This window comes from Bubalus bubalis, chromosome 3, assembly GCF_019923935.1.
Source record: "Bubalus bubalis isolate 160015118507 breed Murrah chromosome 3, NDDB_SH_1, whole genome shotgun sequence".
In the NCBI taxonomy this organism is placed as follows: Eukaryota; Metazoa; Chordata; class Mammalia; order Artiodactyla; family Bovidae; genus Bubalus; species Bubalus bubalis.
The window spans coordinates 77,118,140-77,136,586 of NC_059159.1; the positions used below are offsets into that span (position 1 = coordinate 77,118,140).

An 18,447-nucleotide genomic window follows, 5' to 3' on the forward strand; every position below is an offset into this window, starting at 1 on the left:
TGGGCCTTAGAAAGCATCACTACGAACAAAGCTAGTGGAAGTGATGGAATTCCAGTTAAGCTATCTCAAATCCTGAAAGATGATGCTGTGAAAGTGCTGCACTCAATATGCCAGCAAATTTGGAAAACTCAGCAATGGCCACAGGATTGGAAAAGGTCAGTTTTCATTCCAATCCCAAAGGTAATGACAAAGAATGCTCAAACTACCACACAATTGCACTCATCTCACACGCTAGTAAAGTAATGCTCAAAATTCTCCAAGCCATGCTTCAACAATACGTGAACCGTGAAATTCGTGATGTTCAAGCTGGTTTTAGAAAAGGCAGAGGAACCAGAGATCAAATTGCCAACATCTGCTGGATCATGGAAAAAGTAAGAGAGTCCCAGAAAAACATATATTTCTGCTTTATTGACTATGTCAAAGCCTTTGACTGTGTGAATGACAATAGACTGGAAAATTCTGAAAGAGATGGGAATACCAGACCTACCTGACCTGCCTCTTGAGAAATCTGTATGCAGGTCAGGAAGCAACAGTTAGTACTGGACTTGAAACAACAGACTGGTTCCAAATAGGAAAAGGAGTATGTCAAGGCTGTATATTGTCACCCTGCTTATTTAACGTATATGCAAAGTACATCATGAGAAATGCTGGACTGGAAGAAGCACAAGCTGGAATCAAGATTGCCGGGAGAAATATCAATAACCTCAGATATGCAGATGATACCACCCTTGTGGCAGAAAGTGAAGAGGAACTAAAAAGCCTTTTGATGAAAGTGAAAGTGGAGAGTGAAAAAGTTGGCTTAAAGCTCAACATTCAGAAAACGAAGATCATGGCATCCGGTCCCATCACTTCATGGGAAATAGATGGGGAAGCAGTGGAAACAGTGTCAGACTTTATTTTTCTGGGCTCCAAAATCACTGCAGATGATGACTGCAGCCATGAAATTAAAAGAAGCTTACTCCTTGGAAGGAAAGTTATGACCAACCTAGATAGCATATTCAAAAGCAGAGACATTACTTTGCCAATGAAGGTTCGTCTAGTCAAGGCTATGGTTTTTCCTGTGGTCATGTATGGATGTGAGAGTTGGACTGTGAAGAAGGCTGAGCACCAAAGAACTGATGTTTTTGGAGAAGACTCTTGAGAGTCCCTTGGACTGCAAGGAGATCCAACCAGTCGATTCTGAAGGAGATCAGCCCTGAGATTTCTTTAGAAGGAATGATGCTAAAGCTGAAACTCCAGTACTTTGGCCATCTCATGTGAAGAGTTGACTCATTGGAAAAGACTCTGATGCTGGGAGGGATTGGGGGCAGGAGGAGAAGGGGATGGTAGAGGATGAGATGGCTGGATGGCATCACTGACTCGATGGACATGAGTCTGGGTGAACTCCGGGAGTTGGTGATGGACAGGCAGGCCTGGCACGCTGTAACTCATGGTGCGCAATGAGTCGGACACAGCTGAGAGACTGAACTGAACTGAACTGATGACCCAGAAATCCCACTGCTGGACATACACACCGAGGAAACCAGAATTGAAAGAGACACCTGTACCCCAATGTTCATTGCAGCACTGTTTATAATAGCCAGGACATGGAAGCAACGTAGATGTCCATCAGCAGAGGAATGGATAAGAAAGCTGTGGTACATATACACAATGGAGTATTACTCAGCCTTTAAAAAGAAAATATTTGAATCAGTTCTAATGCAGTGGATGAAAATGGAGCTGATTATACAGAGTGAAGTAAGCCAGAAAGAAAAACACCAATACAGTATACTAATGCATATATATGGAATTTAGAAAGATGGTAATGATAACCCTGTATGCAAGACAGCAAAAAAGACATAGATGTATAGAACAGTCTTTTGGACTCTGGGCAGAGGGAGAGGGTGGGATGATTTGGGAGAATGGCATTGAAACATGTATAATATCATATAAGAAACAAATCACCAGTCCAGGTTCGATGCAGGATACAGGATGCCTGGGGCTGGTGCACTGGAATGACCCAGAGGGATGGTATGGGGAGGGAGAGGAGAGGGGGGTTCAGGATTGGGAACACGTGTACACCCATGGCAGATTCATGTTGATGTATGGCAAAACCAATACAATATTGCAAAGTAATTAGCCTCCAATTAAAATAAATAAATTTAAAAAAAATAAAAAGAAAGAAAACTTTTGCAGAGATAATAGCTGAAAACTTCCCAAACATGGAAAAGGAAATAGTCAATCAAGTCCAGAAAGCATAGAGAGTCCCAGGAAGGATAAACCCAAGGAGGAACATACCAAGACACATAGTAGTCAAACTGACAAAAATTAAAGACAGAGTTAAAATATTAAAAGCAACAAAGAAAAAAAATGACAAGCAACATATAAGGGAACTCCCATCAGTTTATCAGCTGATTTCTCAACAGAAACTTTCCAAGCCAGAAGGGAATGGCCTGGTAGATGGCCAGTGATTAAAGGGAAGATCTACAACCAAGAACACTCTACTCAGCATTTGATGGAGAAATCAGATTTGATGGAGAAATCAAAAGCTTTCCAGACAAGCAAAAGTTAAGAGAATTCAGCACCACCAAACTGGCTTTACAACAAATGCTAAAGAAACTTCTCTAGGCAGGAAACACAGGAGAAGGAAAAGACCAACAGAAAGTAAACCTGAAACAATTAAGAAAATGGTAATAGGATCATACAGATCAATAATTACCTTAAATGTTAATGAATTAAATGCACAAATCACAAGACATAGACTGGCTGTGTTAGGGGAAACACACTGATTGAAACTGCCCAACACTGGCCAGCCACCATAGTAACTATTTGCATGAGTTATTTTATGACAGGAGGTAAAGAACACAGAACTAATAAGCCACCACAAATCATAAGGGTTCAGAAAAGGTCAAAGTTAGACACCATGTGTCTTACCATCTCCCAGAATCCTCCATCATGGCTGAGCAATGTGTGTGCTACCAGGAAGGACTCTGAGTTAGAATGATTGGCCAAAGACAACCCAGAAACTAATCCCATCACCATAAAACCTGAGACTGCAAGCATAGCAGTTCTCCTGGGTTCCCTTACCCTACTGCTCTCTGCCCAGGCACCCCTTCCCAATAAAATCTCTTGTTTTGTCACTTCCTATGTCTCCTCAGACAATTCATTTCTGAGTGTTAGACAAGAGACCGCTTTTGGGCCCTGGAAGGGGTTGCCCTTCCTGCAACATCTGGGTGGATGAAAATGTGTGCATGTATGCACTTCTACTTACCACATCACTCTGCTTGACTCTTCCCCAAACTGTATTCAATTATTTTATATTGTTAATCATGTCCCATTAGGCTTGCAACTGTAATTACCTTTTATTTTTTGTCTGGCAATTGATTGTGAAAACTGATAAACATCTTTTACTATTGTGATTACATAACTATTACTCATTTAATACCATTATATCATGATTGTTCAGAGAAGGCAATGGCAACCCACTCCAGTACTCTTGCCTGGAAAATCCCATGGATGAAGGAGCCTGGCAGGCTGCAGTCCATGGGGTCGCAAAGAGTCAGACACGACTGAGTGACTTCACTTTCACTTCTCACATTCATGCATTGGAGAAGGAAATGGCAACCCACTCCAGTTTCTTGCCTGGAGAATCCCAGGGACAGAGGAGCCTGGTGGGCTCACACAGAGTTGGACACGACTGAAGCAACTTAGCAGCAGCAGCATAATCGGTCAACAGAAAAATAATAGAATTCTATATCACCAAAACCAGGATCTAAAAGAAAAACCTGTAATCACTTTTTTAAAATTAATTTTTTAATTGAAGGATAATTGCTTTACAGAATTTTGTTGTTTCTGGCAAACCTCAACATCAATCAGCCATAGGTATACATATAGCACCAAACTAGACAGCATATTCAAAAGCAGAGACATTACTTTGCCAACAAAGGTCCGTCTAGTCAAGGCTATGGTTTTTCCAGTGGTCATGTATGGATGTGAGAGTTGGACTGTGAAGAAAGCTGAGCTCTGAAGAATTGGTGCTTTTGAACTGTGGTGTTGGAGAAGACTCTTGAGAGTCCCTTGGACTGCAAGGAGATCCAACCAGTCCATCCTAAAGGAGATCAGTCCTGGGTGTTCACTGGAAGGACTGATGCTGAAGCTGAAACTCCAGTACTTTGGCCACCTCATGAGAACAGTTGACTCACTGGAAAAGCCCCTGATGCTGGGAGGGATTGGGGGCAGGAGGAGAAGGGGACGACAGGATGAGATGGCTGGATGGCTTCACCGACTCGATGGACATGAGTCTGAGTGAACTCCGGGAGTTGGTGATGGACAGGGAGGCCTGGCGTGCTGTGATTCATGGGATCACAAAGAGTGGGACAGACTGAGTGACTGAAATGAACTAAACTGAATAATGAGTGATGTTGAGCATTTTTTCATGTTTTTGTTAGCCACCTGTATGTCTTTGGAGAAATGTCTGTTTAGGTCTTTTCTCAGTTTTTGAGTGGGTTGTTTGTTTTCCTGGTATTGAGTTGCATGAGTGCTTATATTTTCTGGAAATTAATTCTTTCACTTTTTAAAATCCAGATGCACATTAGAATTATCTCAAAATTTTTTGAAAAACACAAATGCTCAGGTATTGCTTTTTTTCTCCAGAGCTCCAGATAAGTTTCTCATGAGCAGACAAATTTAAAAACAACTGGACTATATGATGATCTCTTACTTTTATCTAGTTTTTTTCACTTTTTCTATTTCATATTCAATGCTCCCATTTCATTTAGTTTATGTTCTCCAATTTCTCCATCTCTCTTTTTTTTTTTTACTGTTCTTCCTCAAGCCTTTATCAAGTGTAGTAAAAAAAGCTTTTGTATACATATATAAATATGCATAATATGTATATTTTAGAAAACATGAATTTTTGCCTAATTAAAAAATTATGACATTTTGATTCCAGTGTTTGACTTAGTATGAATAGAATGCTAGATTTCTAATTTAAAAATAGATATACAACAAGCAACAAAGGTTTATTGTGTAGCATAGGGAACCATAGTCAATATCTTGTAACAACCTATAATGGAAAAAAATTTCAAAAATAATATATATATATTTGTATAACTGAACCACCTTGATGTGCACCTGAAACATTAGAAGTCCACTGTACTTCATTAAAATATATATATTAAAAAAAAAAAGAAACATTACACATAGGTGAACAATCATAAGAACATCTTACTTTTCTTTTAAAAGAATGGAAGCCAAAGATAATCAAATGATATATTTTAAAGTGTTGAAAGAAAATATACACTTGGTTAAAATTTTTTTAAATATAAAGGTTAGGTGCTTTCCAACTTCTGTTTAGGATGTTAGCAAGCAAGAAAGAGCATTACTCCCACATCTATAACAACAACCACAGCATTCAACTCACTATATAATCTAAAATGTCACAGCTTTTCCTGAACTCATTAGATTCATGGTTACAGGACAACCAACTCACCCAAAATCCAAGGATGACAAGTACAGCTATGAAGAGACAAGATATAAGTGGTCGGTCTTCTGGGGCAGATGACAGATAACATACAAACATCTAAAAATTCAAGTAAATAGTTACCACATTGCTAAAGGTGGAGTGTGAGCTGATTAGAAAATATAAACCCTAAAAACGAGACACAAGGGATATTCTCAATTATTTGCAGGATCTTCACAGACCTAACCCAGTGCTCAAGAGAAAGATCAGGGCCGGGACAGGGAGATCTGAGAAAGCCCCCTTATGGTGCAGGATTCTGGAAGGGGAACACTACAGCTGGAGGAGCACAAAACTTCACCTGAGCCTGCCTCTCTTGTCGCTCTCCAGAGAACAAAAGGCTTAAGTTCCTGGATGGAAATAAAAATCAAATCACATAAACAAACCCCTGTTTCCCTGAGGGTACAAATAAAACCCATAAAAATTGTAAACGACTAGTATGCCCCTCAACTGGGTAATGGATAAACAGTGATGCAGGCATACAACAGCATTTCTCTGCAATAAAGAGGAACAAAGTATTAATAGCAATATGAATAAATCTGAAAGGCGTTATGCTAAATGAGAGAAGCCAGACTTAAAAAGCCACATGCTGCATGATTCAATTTATATGACATTTTTTAAAAAGGCAAGGCAATAGAATAGAAAATAAATCAGTGGTTACCAGAGACTGTGGGAGGCAGGACAGGTGACTACAGATGGGCACAGGGTAATTTTGGAGGGTGAAGAATTGTTCTGTATCTTGAACGTGGTAATGGTTACAGAACTGTCAGCACTTGTCAAAACTCTCAGAACTACACATAAATAGGGTAAATTTTATTTGTATAAATTGTATTGTATTCTAAAAGCTGTAAAAGTGTTTTAAATTATAAAGGTGAAATAAATACTTTTTAGATAGGCAAAAAATAAAAGCGTTTATTTTGGTAAATTGCACTAAGAAATGATAAATTCTGTAGGCTAAAAAAATATATAAGTATTTTTGTTTGTTCATTAGTTTTGTATGTTTTGTTTTTGTATATTAACCAGAGATTTTTTAGCCTAAGTTCAATTATTAATTCTATGAATTTTTGATTTTTGAAAAATGCTTAGGATTTCTTATAGGAACAATCTTATCATAAGTAAATATGAACAGAACCTTTTAATTTTCTTAGGGATATTAAGAAAATTGATTAATCTCTAGGCATTAAATTGATGCCTAGACTTAGCATCAACATCCACTAGGCTTTTAAAAAATTACTTTTACAATTACAAAAAATAAAAATTATTGTTCTGAAATGAAGTTGTATTGTGTGTGTGCTCAGTCGTGTCTGACTCTTTGCAAGCTGTAGTAAGCTGTAGTACTGCCTTACAATTCAAGTTAGCATGATAGTGTATTCTGGTAGAAAAATATCCCTAAAAAATATTAATAAACAATCAAGAAAATAAATACTTCTTTTCTATATCCTCTTCCAAGTTTTGCTGAATCATTTAAAATATGTGTCTGGTCCAAAGCATATTTTCAGATTATTCTGGCTGTAGTAGGAAATGATGTAGACAATCAAATAATACCTCTCCTTTTTTGACATGTGCAGTATTCCCCAACCTCACTTAACTTGAGGAAATGCTTCAACAGCAATGTTCTTATTGGGATTTATTAGTGATCTTCTGGGACATTTAAAAAGTCCATAAATATATCCCATTTTACAATCTACAATGAAAAATAACTTGGAAACTCTACATACACTTTAAAGGTTATTTCAAGTTTCCAGTTGGATTACAAACACTAGGAAGAACTAGACTTGCCACGTACTTAAAATCAAGATAGCTCAAGGCTGGAAGGTTATGTTAATCTAATTCTTAACTGAAGGCTTGCATTATTTATAGGAACTATAATCACAAACCTGTCCAAGGACAATTCATCAATCACTAAAGCATTCCCATTTTTGAACATTTGAGCTCCAGTTTTTAAAAATAACTTTGCAACGTTGTTGTTCAGTCGCTAATCGTGTCTGACTCTTTGTGACCCCATGGACTGTAGCATGCTATTTAGCTCTTCTGACCTCCATTATCTCCTGGAATTTGCTCAAATTCATGTCCATTGGCTTGGTGATGCTATCTAACCATCTCATCCTCTGTTGTCCCCTTCTCCTTTTGCCTTCAATCTGTAAGTCAATTGAGTGGGTAAAAAGCACTCTCCCATTATTCCTATTATTCCTAGTTTTGTCTTTAAGGAGACTTCAGAGCATGGTTCTTTCAGAGTCCTACAATGAGATAGGACCATTGTCACATTTATAACTAGTTCAGTTCAGTTCAGTTCAGTCGCTCAGTCGTGTCCGACTCTTTGCAATCCCATGAATCACAGCACACCAGGCCTCCCTGTCCATCACCAACTCCTGGAGTTCACCCAGACTCACATCCATCGAGTCAGTGATGCCATCCAGCCATCTCATCCTCTGTCATCCCCTTCTCCTCCTGCCCCCAATCCCTCCCAGCATCAGAGTCTTTTCCAATGAGTCAACTCTTCGCATTAGGTGGCCAAAGTACTGGAGTTTCAGCTTTAGCATCATTCCTTCCAAAGAAATCCCAGGGCTGATCTCCTTCAGAATGGACTGGTTGGATCTCCTTGCAGTCCAAGGGACTCTCAAGAGTCTTCTCCAACACCACAGTTCAAAAGCATCAATTCTTCTGCACTCAACCTTCTTCACAGTCCAACTCTCACATCCATACATGACCACAGGAAAAACCATAGCCTTGACTAGACGAACCTTTGTTGGCAAAGTAATGTCTCTGCTTTTGACTATACTATCTAGGTTGGTCATAACTTTCCTTCCAAGGAGTAAGCATCTTTTAATTTCATGGCTGCAGTCACCATCTGCAGTGATTTTGGTAGCATTACTTAAATACTAATGAGAAAATAATGTATTTTTGAATTTTGAAATATATGGAAAAGAGAAAAGATGAACATTAAAATATCCTGATATTCTGCCAACCAGTGATACCTATTCAACATTTTAATACACTTAAAAATATTTCTTTACAATCTTCATCAAGGCATATATCTTTGTATAATTTGAATTATACTGCACACTCTTATTTGTATCTTCCATAAAACAATGTGATCATTTTCCACATCATTTAATGTTACCTTAAGGCTGCAGATACAAGTGTGTGAAATCTTTTATTTTAACATTCTTATTATTATTGAATGGGATGGCACTAGTGGTAATGAACTCACCTGCCATGCAGGAGACATAAGAGACGCAGTTTTAACCCCCAGGTTAGGAAGATCCCCTGGAGGAGGGCAGGGCAACCCACTCCAGTATTCTTGCCTGGAGAATCCCTGGACAGAGGAGCCTGGCAGACTACAGTCCATAGGTTTGCACAGAGTTAGACACGACTGAAGCAATTTAGCACATATGCATATTATTGAATATTTAGTTGGTTTATATTTTTATGATTGTAAATGATCTCAATGTTTACATCATTCATTTTTCCAGTCAATATTCTTTCCTCTAGATTTCTCTCATGTGTACCATCACTCTTTCTCTTCCATTTTAGTACCCAGAACATCATTAGTTATGTAGTAAAAAATAAAATAATACATGACATATGGGCTAAGTATATATTTAGCCTTAATTTCATTCAACTAAATTGGTTTATGTGCTTTGTTATTCTTAACAGATTTCAGTTATCTTCAGCCTTAGTTAAACTACCAATCTAGTTTATGCTTTATGTCCAAAAATACCTTATTTCCGTAAGCACTAACAATGCTCTATCTCATGACTGTAGATGGAAACCAGTCAACCAAAGACTAGCAGTGATAACTTCACATTGCCCAGTTTACAGAACAAAAGTGTTCCTCTCTATTCCTCTACAACAATTGCTGCCTCTAAGACACTGCTCCTCCCTTCACTCCAAAGTGATGAAGTGGCCTTCCTGATAAATGCTCCTGTGACATGTTTCACCAAGGAAGTGGAATACATGGAGGGCCATCTGAAAAGTCCCCTTTAAAAGAATAAGAGAAGATACACCTAGAAAGAGGGAGAAATAACAAACCACAAATGGTCCACAAAAAGAGAGGAGGGAAGAGGAAAATCACAGGCTTATGCTCAATTTTTTCCCTATGTTTCACAAGACAAAAACCTTAAAATGCTTTCAATCTTATTCCAAGGACACTCATTCATGGGCCACTTTCCTCTCTGTCTTTCCTCCTTGCTTGTTTCTTGCATAAAATATTCAGAGAAATGTGATTAAGTTCAATTATCTACTTTCCAGATGTTTCTGACTGGACAGGCTCACTACAACTATTTTTAATAAAATCTCTTCCTACCTGGAGAACGAGACAACACTTAACTTATTCATGTTACGTTAATCACTTCTTAACGGTCTCCTACACCAACATTCACAAACAGAGTCTCAGAATCCTAAAATAATTTTGTCAAAAAATCTCTGAATTTGCACTATCTACAAAACATGCCCCTCTCTAAATACCCCTAGTTACTTAAAATAGGATCACAATATTTTAATCACTTCTCTAATTTGTTCTTCCTCTGTAGTCCTTTTTTTTTTTTTAACATAATGATATTTCCATATACCCAACTTGAAAAATTTAGAGACAGAGAAAACAAATGAGAGAATATAATAAAAATGGAAGAGACTGTCATTCCTGATAGAGAAATTAGCACATGCATGTCAGTGGGAGGGGCCGGTTGTGGTTGAACAGCCCTCTTTCTGCTTTCTTCTCAACCTTGTCAGGCTAAACTATATACAATGGTTTCTGAAGTCAATCTTATCTTCCAAAGAGAGACACAAAATACTGCATCCCACATACTTTCAATGTAACGCTGAAAATTATCCCAGGTAGTAGGGATAATAGTAGGGATATCCCAGGTCCCCTCTCCTTGATCTGGGGTGAACTTTTGTGTATGTTTTAAGAGAGAGGAATGACATTTTATCACTTCTGAGAATAAAGGATTACCGTTCATATACTTCTGCCTTGCTCTCTTGGAACTTCTGATTGGTAAACCACACTGTCACACTGTGAGGAGACTCAGATGAGCCCACAGAGAGAGAATACATGCAGATCAAAGTGGGGGTGCTCTGACCCACAACCAACCTATGTCCCAGCTAACGAACAGCACGTAGACCAGATGAGGAAGGAATCACCTCCAGGTTATTCTAGCTCCAAGATGTTGAATCACCTCAAGCCTTCAAGTCTGCCCAGCCAAGGTCCCAGAGATGGTGGAACAAAGAAAGTTGTCCTATTAAATTCAACACTAATTTCTGACCCTCAGAAATACCATTACTAAGCATAACAAATGATGGTTTTAGAATACAGAAAGGCCCCTACGTTAGGAAGCTTCAAGTTGCAAACTTTCAAAGATGCAGATTTGTGTTCGCAGGTCTAATCAGGTAAAAAGGTGTGAGTGAAAGTGCAGCTTGCCATCCACTTCCTGGGCTTTCCAGGTGGCTCAGTGGCAAAGAATCTGCCTGCCAATGCAGGAGACATGGGTTTGATCCCTTGGGTCAGGAAGAGCCCTTGGAGAAGGAAATGGCAACCCACTCTCGTATTCTTGCCTGGAAAATCCCATGAATGAAGGAGCCTTGGAGGGCTCTAGTCCGTGGGGTCACAAAAGAGTTGGATACAACTTAGTGACTAAACAATAACTGTTTTCTACTGCTGCCAATCCTTTAGCTCTATGACCTCCTACCCCTTCTCCCTCCTCCAGTCAGGAACTCTTCTTGCCTGTTCGCTCGATGCCGGCCCATTAACGACAGCTGTTGTACTGTGCTTTTCAAGCTACTGTACTCTTAGACTAAAAATGTTTTTGTTTTTTATGTGCTATTTGTGTGAAAATTGTTATAAATCTCTTACAGTATAGTACTATATAGCCAATTGTGTTAGCTGGGTGCTGGACTAACTTAGTCGGACTTATAAGCAAATTGGACTTGAGAACTTGCTTTCTGAATGGAACTCGTTTGTATGTATGGGACTTACTGGACTAAGTTTTGGAGTGATTATTTTATTGCGGATCAAAATTAACTGATAGCATTTTCCTCTCTCTTTCTTCCTCTGTCTCCAGCCTCTCTCTCTCCTATAAGTTGCTGTTTTCTTTACATCTGCCATCATAGTGTTAGACAAAGAACAGGCTCTGGGATGATGACAATGACAGAAGAAATAACATCTTCCTTTCATTAAATGCTTCTTGAATTTCAGTCACTTTGATAACTGCTTTTCATGTATAGTTGACCCTTGACGGACACAAGGGGTTAAATATGGCAACTCCCCATGCAGTGGAAAATCCAGATGTAACTTTACAGTCTGTCTCTATCTGTGGTTCTGCATCAGCAGATTCAATCAACCTCCCATGAGATACAGTATTGGAGCAGTATTTTTTTTTTAATCCATTTGTAGGTGAAGCCACAAAGTTCAAACCCTTATTGTTCAAGGGTCAACAGTATTATCTCATTTAATTTAATTTTTACAAGAAATCTTTGAGGTATGTCTTATAATCCCTATTTCATCCTTTAGGAAACTATAGCTTAGAGATGTTATATCACTTGCCAAGTTTGTTTATCTAAACTAGGCAGATTTCTTCACCATGGAGCTTTAATTCTGGAAGCAGAAATACATGATAAATAAAAACAAAAATGAACAAAATGATTTCTGATTATGGCAAGTGTGACGAGGAAACCATAAGCTGATGCAACAGAAAGTAACAAAGGCAGAAGGAAGAGTGGGACTTACTGGTAAAGGTTGGTCATGGGAAGCATTTCTGAGAAAGCAAAACTATATTTTTCTCTTTATAATTCTAGGATATTTTAGAACTGTCAGTCAGTTTCCTTTATAATCCTAAAATGTTTAGCCTTCCTCAAGTCTACAAGTTATCTTCCTCCAATTTTTCTTTTCTCAAAATTTGAGGATTCTCACCCCAACACATTTCCTACTTGCATGATGATTTCTGAAATATTCTCAACCCTGTAAGTTTTTAGGTTCAAGGTATCATGGGAATAAAAATGAAGTGTTAAGACTGAAGTTATTACTTGGAAGCATCTTGGAGTAATTACAGGAGGAACACAGGGAGAGTGTTCATGGAAGATTAGAGACTAGTCTCTGACCTCCCAAGACACTCGGAAGATCACTCAAACTCTGCTCACTTAATCTCCCCTTCTTTTCTCACACCTACTTGCTATGCAGTTCTCTCCAGCAAAGCCAGTCATCATGCTTTCTTGGTTCACCTTGAACATGAAGACTGTTACTAAACATATCAATAAAAGCACTAACAGAACGAAGAAATGATGCCACTGATTGCCTAGTGATGTTTAATTTTTTTTTAATCAAATCCACAGGTACTTCTCATTGGATTAATATTTGTATGTGTTCAGTCGCTTACCCACGTCTAACTTCTTTGCAACCCATGGACTGTAGCCTGCCCAGGCTCCTCTGACTATGTAATTCTCAAGGCAAGAATACTGGAGTGGGTTGCCATTTCTTTCTCCAGGGGATCTTCCCAACCCAGGGATCAAACCCATGTGTCCTGTAGCTCCTACACTGGCAGGTGGATTCTTTACCACTGAGCCACCTGGGAAGCTTATCAACTCATAGGACGTGGTAAATCTCATGGCTGATGTGTCTGGGCATTGTATGAGTGTCACTGCTTATGAACATCCTACAAGCAGCCTCCCAAATCAAAATACTGAAACCACTTCTCTCCTGGACCAAGACTAGCCCCCGTGAGGTTGATTGGGGCACTGTAGAAAAGTCACTTGAGACCACCAGGAGCTTATAAGGTCAACACGAAAGGGGAAAGAGAGAAGAGTCACAGACAGAAAAGAGACAAAAAAAAAAAAAAAAAAGCATTGGTGGAGGAAAAAATTTAGCAGCCCAGAGATACAAGCCATCCTGAAAAAAAATTAAAAGAAAAAGGGACAAAGGGGACGGATGATGTTGCAGTCAGCAGCATATTTGTATATGTTGGGAATTGAAGGATCAACATCAGTCTCTCTCCAACCCCCTTTCTCTCACTTAAAGTCTCTGTGTAATAAAGGACAGCTTCACATTTTTTATCCTCAGTAGCTTGATTCCAAAGCTAGCTACCCACTTTAAACGTGTAATCCTCAGTTTTATGCTTCTCATTTCTCACACAATAAAAACATTAGACTCATTTAGTAATGGGACTGAATTATCTAAATGAAAATTAGTGATGTTAAAGGCAGGTCTGGGCTGGGAAGCAAGAGGGTCTCCCATCAACAAGCGTATATATCTATCACCAAGGTCATCAGGTATCCCAAATGTGGCCCCAGACACCTTCATCCTGCCCTCCCTCTACTCACAGACTACTCTGTCTATTCACAGAGACCCCATGTGACATAGGTTCCCTTGAGCATGGAACTTTGCAAATGAAACTGCCACACAGCATCAGTAATAAATGATAAACAGTGGGGAAATGTAATGAGGGGGAAGGGAGAGATGACAGAGCAGAATTCCCTGGAGTCATTAGAATGAATCTCCACTAGTATGTAGTTCTAATAACAGTCCCCTAGAAGCCCTGATTCCAAAATGTTCTTTCTGCCACAGGCCCTTCAGAGAAACACTTGAGAACAAACCTAAGCTCTGTTGACACTATTCTTGCTTTAAATTCCCATAAGATTTTTATCTGGCTGACACTTTCAGTGTCTTCTTAGTGTCTTTCTATTACTTGATTATTTGCATTTGCTTCCAGAAAACATGCAAAGATCCCACAGGATAAGACTGTTATGGTTTCAAAAGTCATATGAGACTTTAGGCTTAACTTTCCATAAAACCATTTGTTATACTGGGATATTTATGGTCAGCTAAGATATAAGTCCATCTTGAGGAAATCCTCAAATTTTTACCAAGGCCTGATATTTTCTTTCTATTGAAGCATTAGAATTAAAACAATAAAAATATTAACTAATTTTATGCCTGGGTCAGAAAGATCCCATGGAGGAGGGCATAGCTACCCACTCCAGTATTCTTGCCTGGAGAGTTCCATGGACAGAGGAGCCCAGCAGGCTACAGTCCATGGAGTTGGAAAGAGTGGGATATGACAGAAGCGACTGAGCACACACACCTTTTATACAACTACTGCACCTTTCATCAGAGTATACATGGAGCAATAGGCTGAGCTGCTTCCCCTGCTCTGTACTCACGTGTTAGGCTGGTCTGGGAATTCCAAGTCCCCCATAGGTCTAGATGTCTTCATAATGAGTCACGTGTGTTGTTATATTAGCTATCAGATCCAAGTTTCTGTGTCTTTCTATGCACCCTAGAAGATCTGGGAATTGGATCTAGACAATTGTTCATTCCAGATCTCCTCTGTAACATGAGTTTTCCCCTAAAGCGAAATGGCAAGCTATGGTGTTTAGGCCCAATTCAGTCATCACCCTTTTACCAATAAAATCTCAATGGAACACATCCACTCTCATTCATATAGGTATGGTCCATGGCTGCTTTCTGATAAAAAAAGGCAGCTGAATAGTTTTGACAATGATTATATTATCTACAAACCTAAAGTATTTAATATCTAGCTACCTAAAGAAAAAGTTAATTGATCCCACCCGCTAGAGGATTTCTGTTGTTGTTCAGTCACCAAGTCCTCTCCGACTCTGCGACACCATGGACGGCAGGACGCCAAGCCTCCCTGTCTCTCACCGTCTCCTGGAATTTGCCCAAGTTCATGTGCATTGAATCGGAGATGCCATCCAGTTATCTCATCCTCTGTTGCCCTCTTCTCCTTCTTAGTCAGTTAGAGAAGGAGAAGGGGCTTTTTGAAGAATGTTAAATTCTTTTCCTCATCAAATTGATTTCCAAACAACCTGGTACTTCTCACTGCCCAGGCTAACAGAGCTTTGTCTGCTCAGCAAATTCCTCCAGAGACCAAGCCAACTTGTGCTTTTTGATCTATGGAATCTAACCAGTTGCCATAAACAGGAATAATTTATGTTATTCAAATAAGGCAGTCCTATCAAAGGAATCAAATCATAAACTTAATCAACCTATTATATATTTCCCAAATCCCTTAGATTTCTGTTTTTCTCATATTCCATACCACTTAGAAATACTAGAGTTTAATGTCTCCATTCAGATTTCTATGGAATCCTTTGAATATTACGCTTTTCAACAAACTTATTAAGATACAATTCACACGCCAAAAATTCACGCATTTAAAGCTAACAACTCAATGATGCTTAGCACATTCCCATATCTGTGAAATCATAATTGCAATCTAATTTTACAACATTCTCATCATCCCAAAAAGAAACTCTATACCCACCAGCAGTTGTTCCCAAAACCTCACACCACCTTAAGCCCGAAGCAAACAGTAATCTACTGGATGTCTCTAAACTGCCTATTCTGGACCTTCTATTTAAATGTAAGCACACAGTCGAGGTCTTTTATGACTAAATTTATTCACTTAGCATAATATTTTCATAAGTAACCCATGCTGTTGCACGTACCTGCACTTCTTTCCTTTTTATGTATGGCTGAGTAACACTCCATTGTAGGGAATTCTACCCTTTAAAATCCATTCTTCAGTTGGTGTATATTTACCTTGTTTCTCTTTATGAATACTGAGGTTATGAACATTCACTTACAAACTTTTATGTGAACATACATTTTCAATCCTCCAAGGAATATATCCAGAAAAAGAATTGCTAGGCCATATGGTAACATTATATTTAACACTTGGAGAAACTGCCAACCTGTTTTCCAAAGCCTCTGCACCACTTTACATTCCCATCAACAATGCAGGAAGGTTCCAATTTCTTCACATCCTCCCAAACACCAATTGTCTTTTTCACTGTGGCCATCTTAGTGAAAGTGGCATCTCATTGAGGTTTTGATTTTCATTCCTAATGATTAATGGTATTGAGTATCCTTTGCTGTGCTTATTGACCATTTTTATTTCTTCTTTGGAGAAATATCTATTGAAATCAATTGCCTATTTTTAGTTGGGTTATTTTATTTTTTTATGGAGTTACAAGAGTTCTTTTTTTTATAGATATAAATCCATTACCAGATAGATATATGACTTGCAAATATTTTCTCTCATTCAGTGAGTTGTCTTCCCACTTTCTTTTTTCACTGGAGTGTAATTGCTTTACCATGTTGTGTTAGCTTCTGCTGTGCCATGAAGTGAATCAGCTGTATGCACACATATATCCCCTGGGCCCTCCCTCCCACCTCCCTTCCATCCCACCCATCTAGGTCATCACAGAGCTTTGAGTTGAGCTTCCTGGGCTATACTGCAGATTCCCACTAGCTACCTATTTAACACACACACATATGCTACTCTCCTAATTTTCCCACCTTCCTCTTTCCCCACTGTGTACACACATCTATTCTCTAATTATTAGAGGATTAAAAATCAAAATTACAATGAGGAATCGCCTCACACCAGTCAGAATGGCTATCATCAAAAAAAAAAAAAAAAAAAAAAAACCCTACAAACAATAAATGCTGGAGAGGGTGTGGAGAAAAGGGAACCCTCTTGCACTGTTAGTGGGAATGTAAATTGAGATGGCCACTGTGGAGATCAGTCTGGAGGTTTCTTAAAAAACTAAACATAGAACTACCATATGATGCAGCAATCCTGTTACTGGGCATCTACACTGAGAAAACCATAATTCAAAAGGACACATGTATCCAATGTTCATTGAAGCACTATTTACAATAGCCAGGACAAGGAAGCAACCTAAGTGTCCATCGATAGATGAATGGATAAAGAAGAAGTGGTACGTGTGCACAATGGAATATTACTCAGCCATGAAAAGGAATGAAATTGGGTCATTTGATGTAAATAGACTTAACGTCTGTCATACAGAGTGAAGTGAGTCAGAAAAACAAAGATCATATATTAACACAGATATTTAGAATCTATAAAAATGATACAGATGAACCTAGTTTCAGGGCAGGAATACAGATGCAGACATAGAGAACACACATCTTTCCACTTTCTTGATGGTATCCCTCCTTTGAGGGTAAAAAAGTTGTAAATTTTGATAATGTCAAGGTGTCTATTTTTTCTTTGGCTGTTTGTGCATTAGGTTCCATGCCTAGCCCAAGATGGTGAAGATTCACATATATATTTTCTTCTAAGAGTTTAATATTTTAAACTCATATTTAGGTATTTTTATTTACTTTGAAGTAATTTTTGTATATTGGCATGAATTAAAGTTCCAACTTCATTCTTTTGCACTGCATGTCCGTGCCAGTTCCATTTGTCAAAAAGATTATTCCTCTCCAATCAAATTATCCTGGTACCTTTGTTCACAGTAAATTGGCACAAAATGTAAAGGATTATTTCTGGACACTAAATAGTATTTCATTGAACTGTAGTATGTCTAAATGTGTGAATCCTCCAATTTTGTTCTTTTTAAAGACTGTTTTAGCTATTCTATATTTCTTGCATTTCCATAATGAATTTTAGAATCAGCTTGTCAATTTCTGCAAAAGAAGCAGCTTGGATTTGATAGCTGAACGTACTTTACATGTTCTCTGTGAAACTTGAGATAACCTGCTAAATCATAAATATCTTAGACTGGATAGCTGATGGGCATCAGCTATAAAAGTAGAAAATATTGCTTGGGAAAGAAGCTTGGGAAGGTAAATGTAGAGAGCTCTGAGCACCACTGAAAGATTATTGCCACCCAGGCTGCTAGACTGTAATTCTGGCATCACTCCTTTTTTCTGGGAAAATCTCATTTCGACCTAATCAATTTCTCATGAAGAGTTCCTCCTCTCTCTCCCTGTGTCTCACATCGTTACTGAAGTGCACTGCAGCACAAATAGTAGCATTAGCTACCACGTATTGTGCCACTTATCATTCAAAACACATTGCTTACATAATATATTTAATGTCTGTAACCAACTTAATTGGTAAATGATATCTTTATTACACAGATAAAGATATAAGGAGTCAGTGGAGAGCTTTATATATTTAGGTAGA

At 38.5% G+C, this 18,447-nt stretch overlaps 1 long non-coding RNA gene across 1 annotated transcript in view; it reads right to left on the reverse strand.

Moving 5' to 3' along the window:
- Positions 1-5,469: 5,469 nt before the first annotated feature.
- Positions 5,470-18,447, reverse strand: part of LOC123332759 — a 91,840-nt gene continuing 78,862 nt past the window's right edge. Inside the window, exon 4 of the long non-coding RNA XR_006549774.2 lies at positions 5,470-5,560. This is a non-coding gene — a long non-coding RNA (uncharacterized LOC123332759). The remainder of the gene's footprint in view (positions 5,561-18,447) is intronic.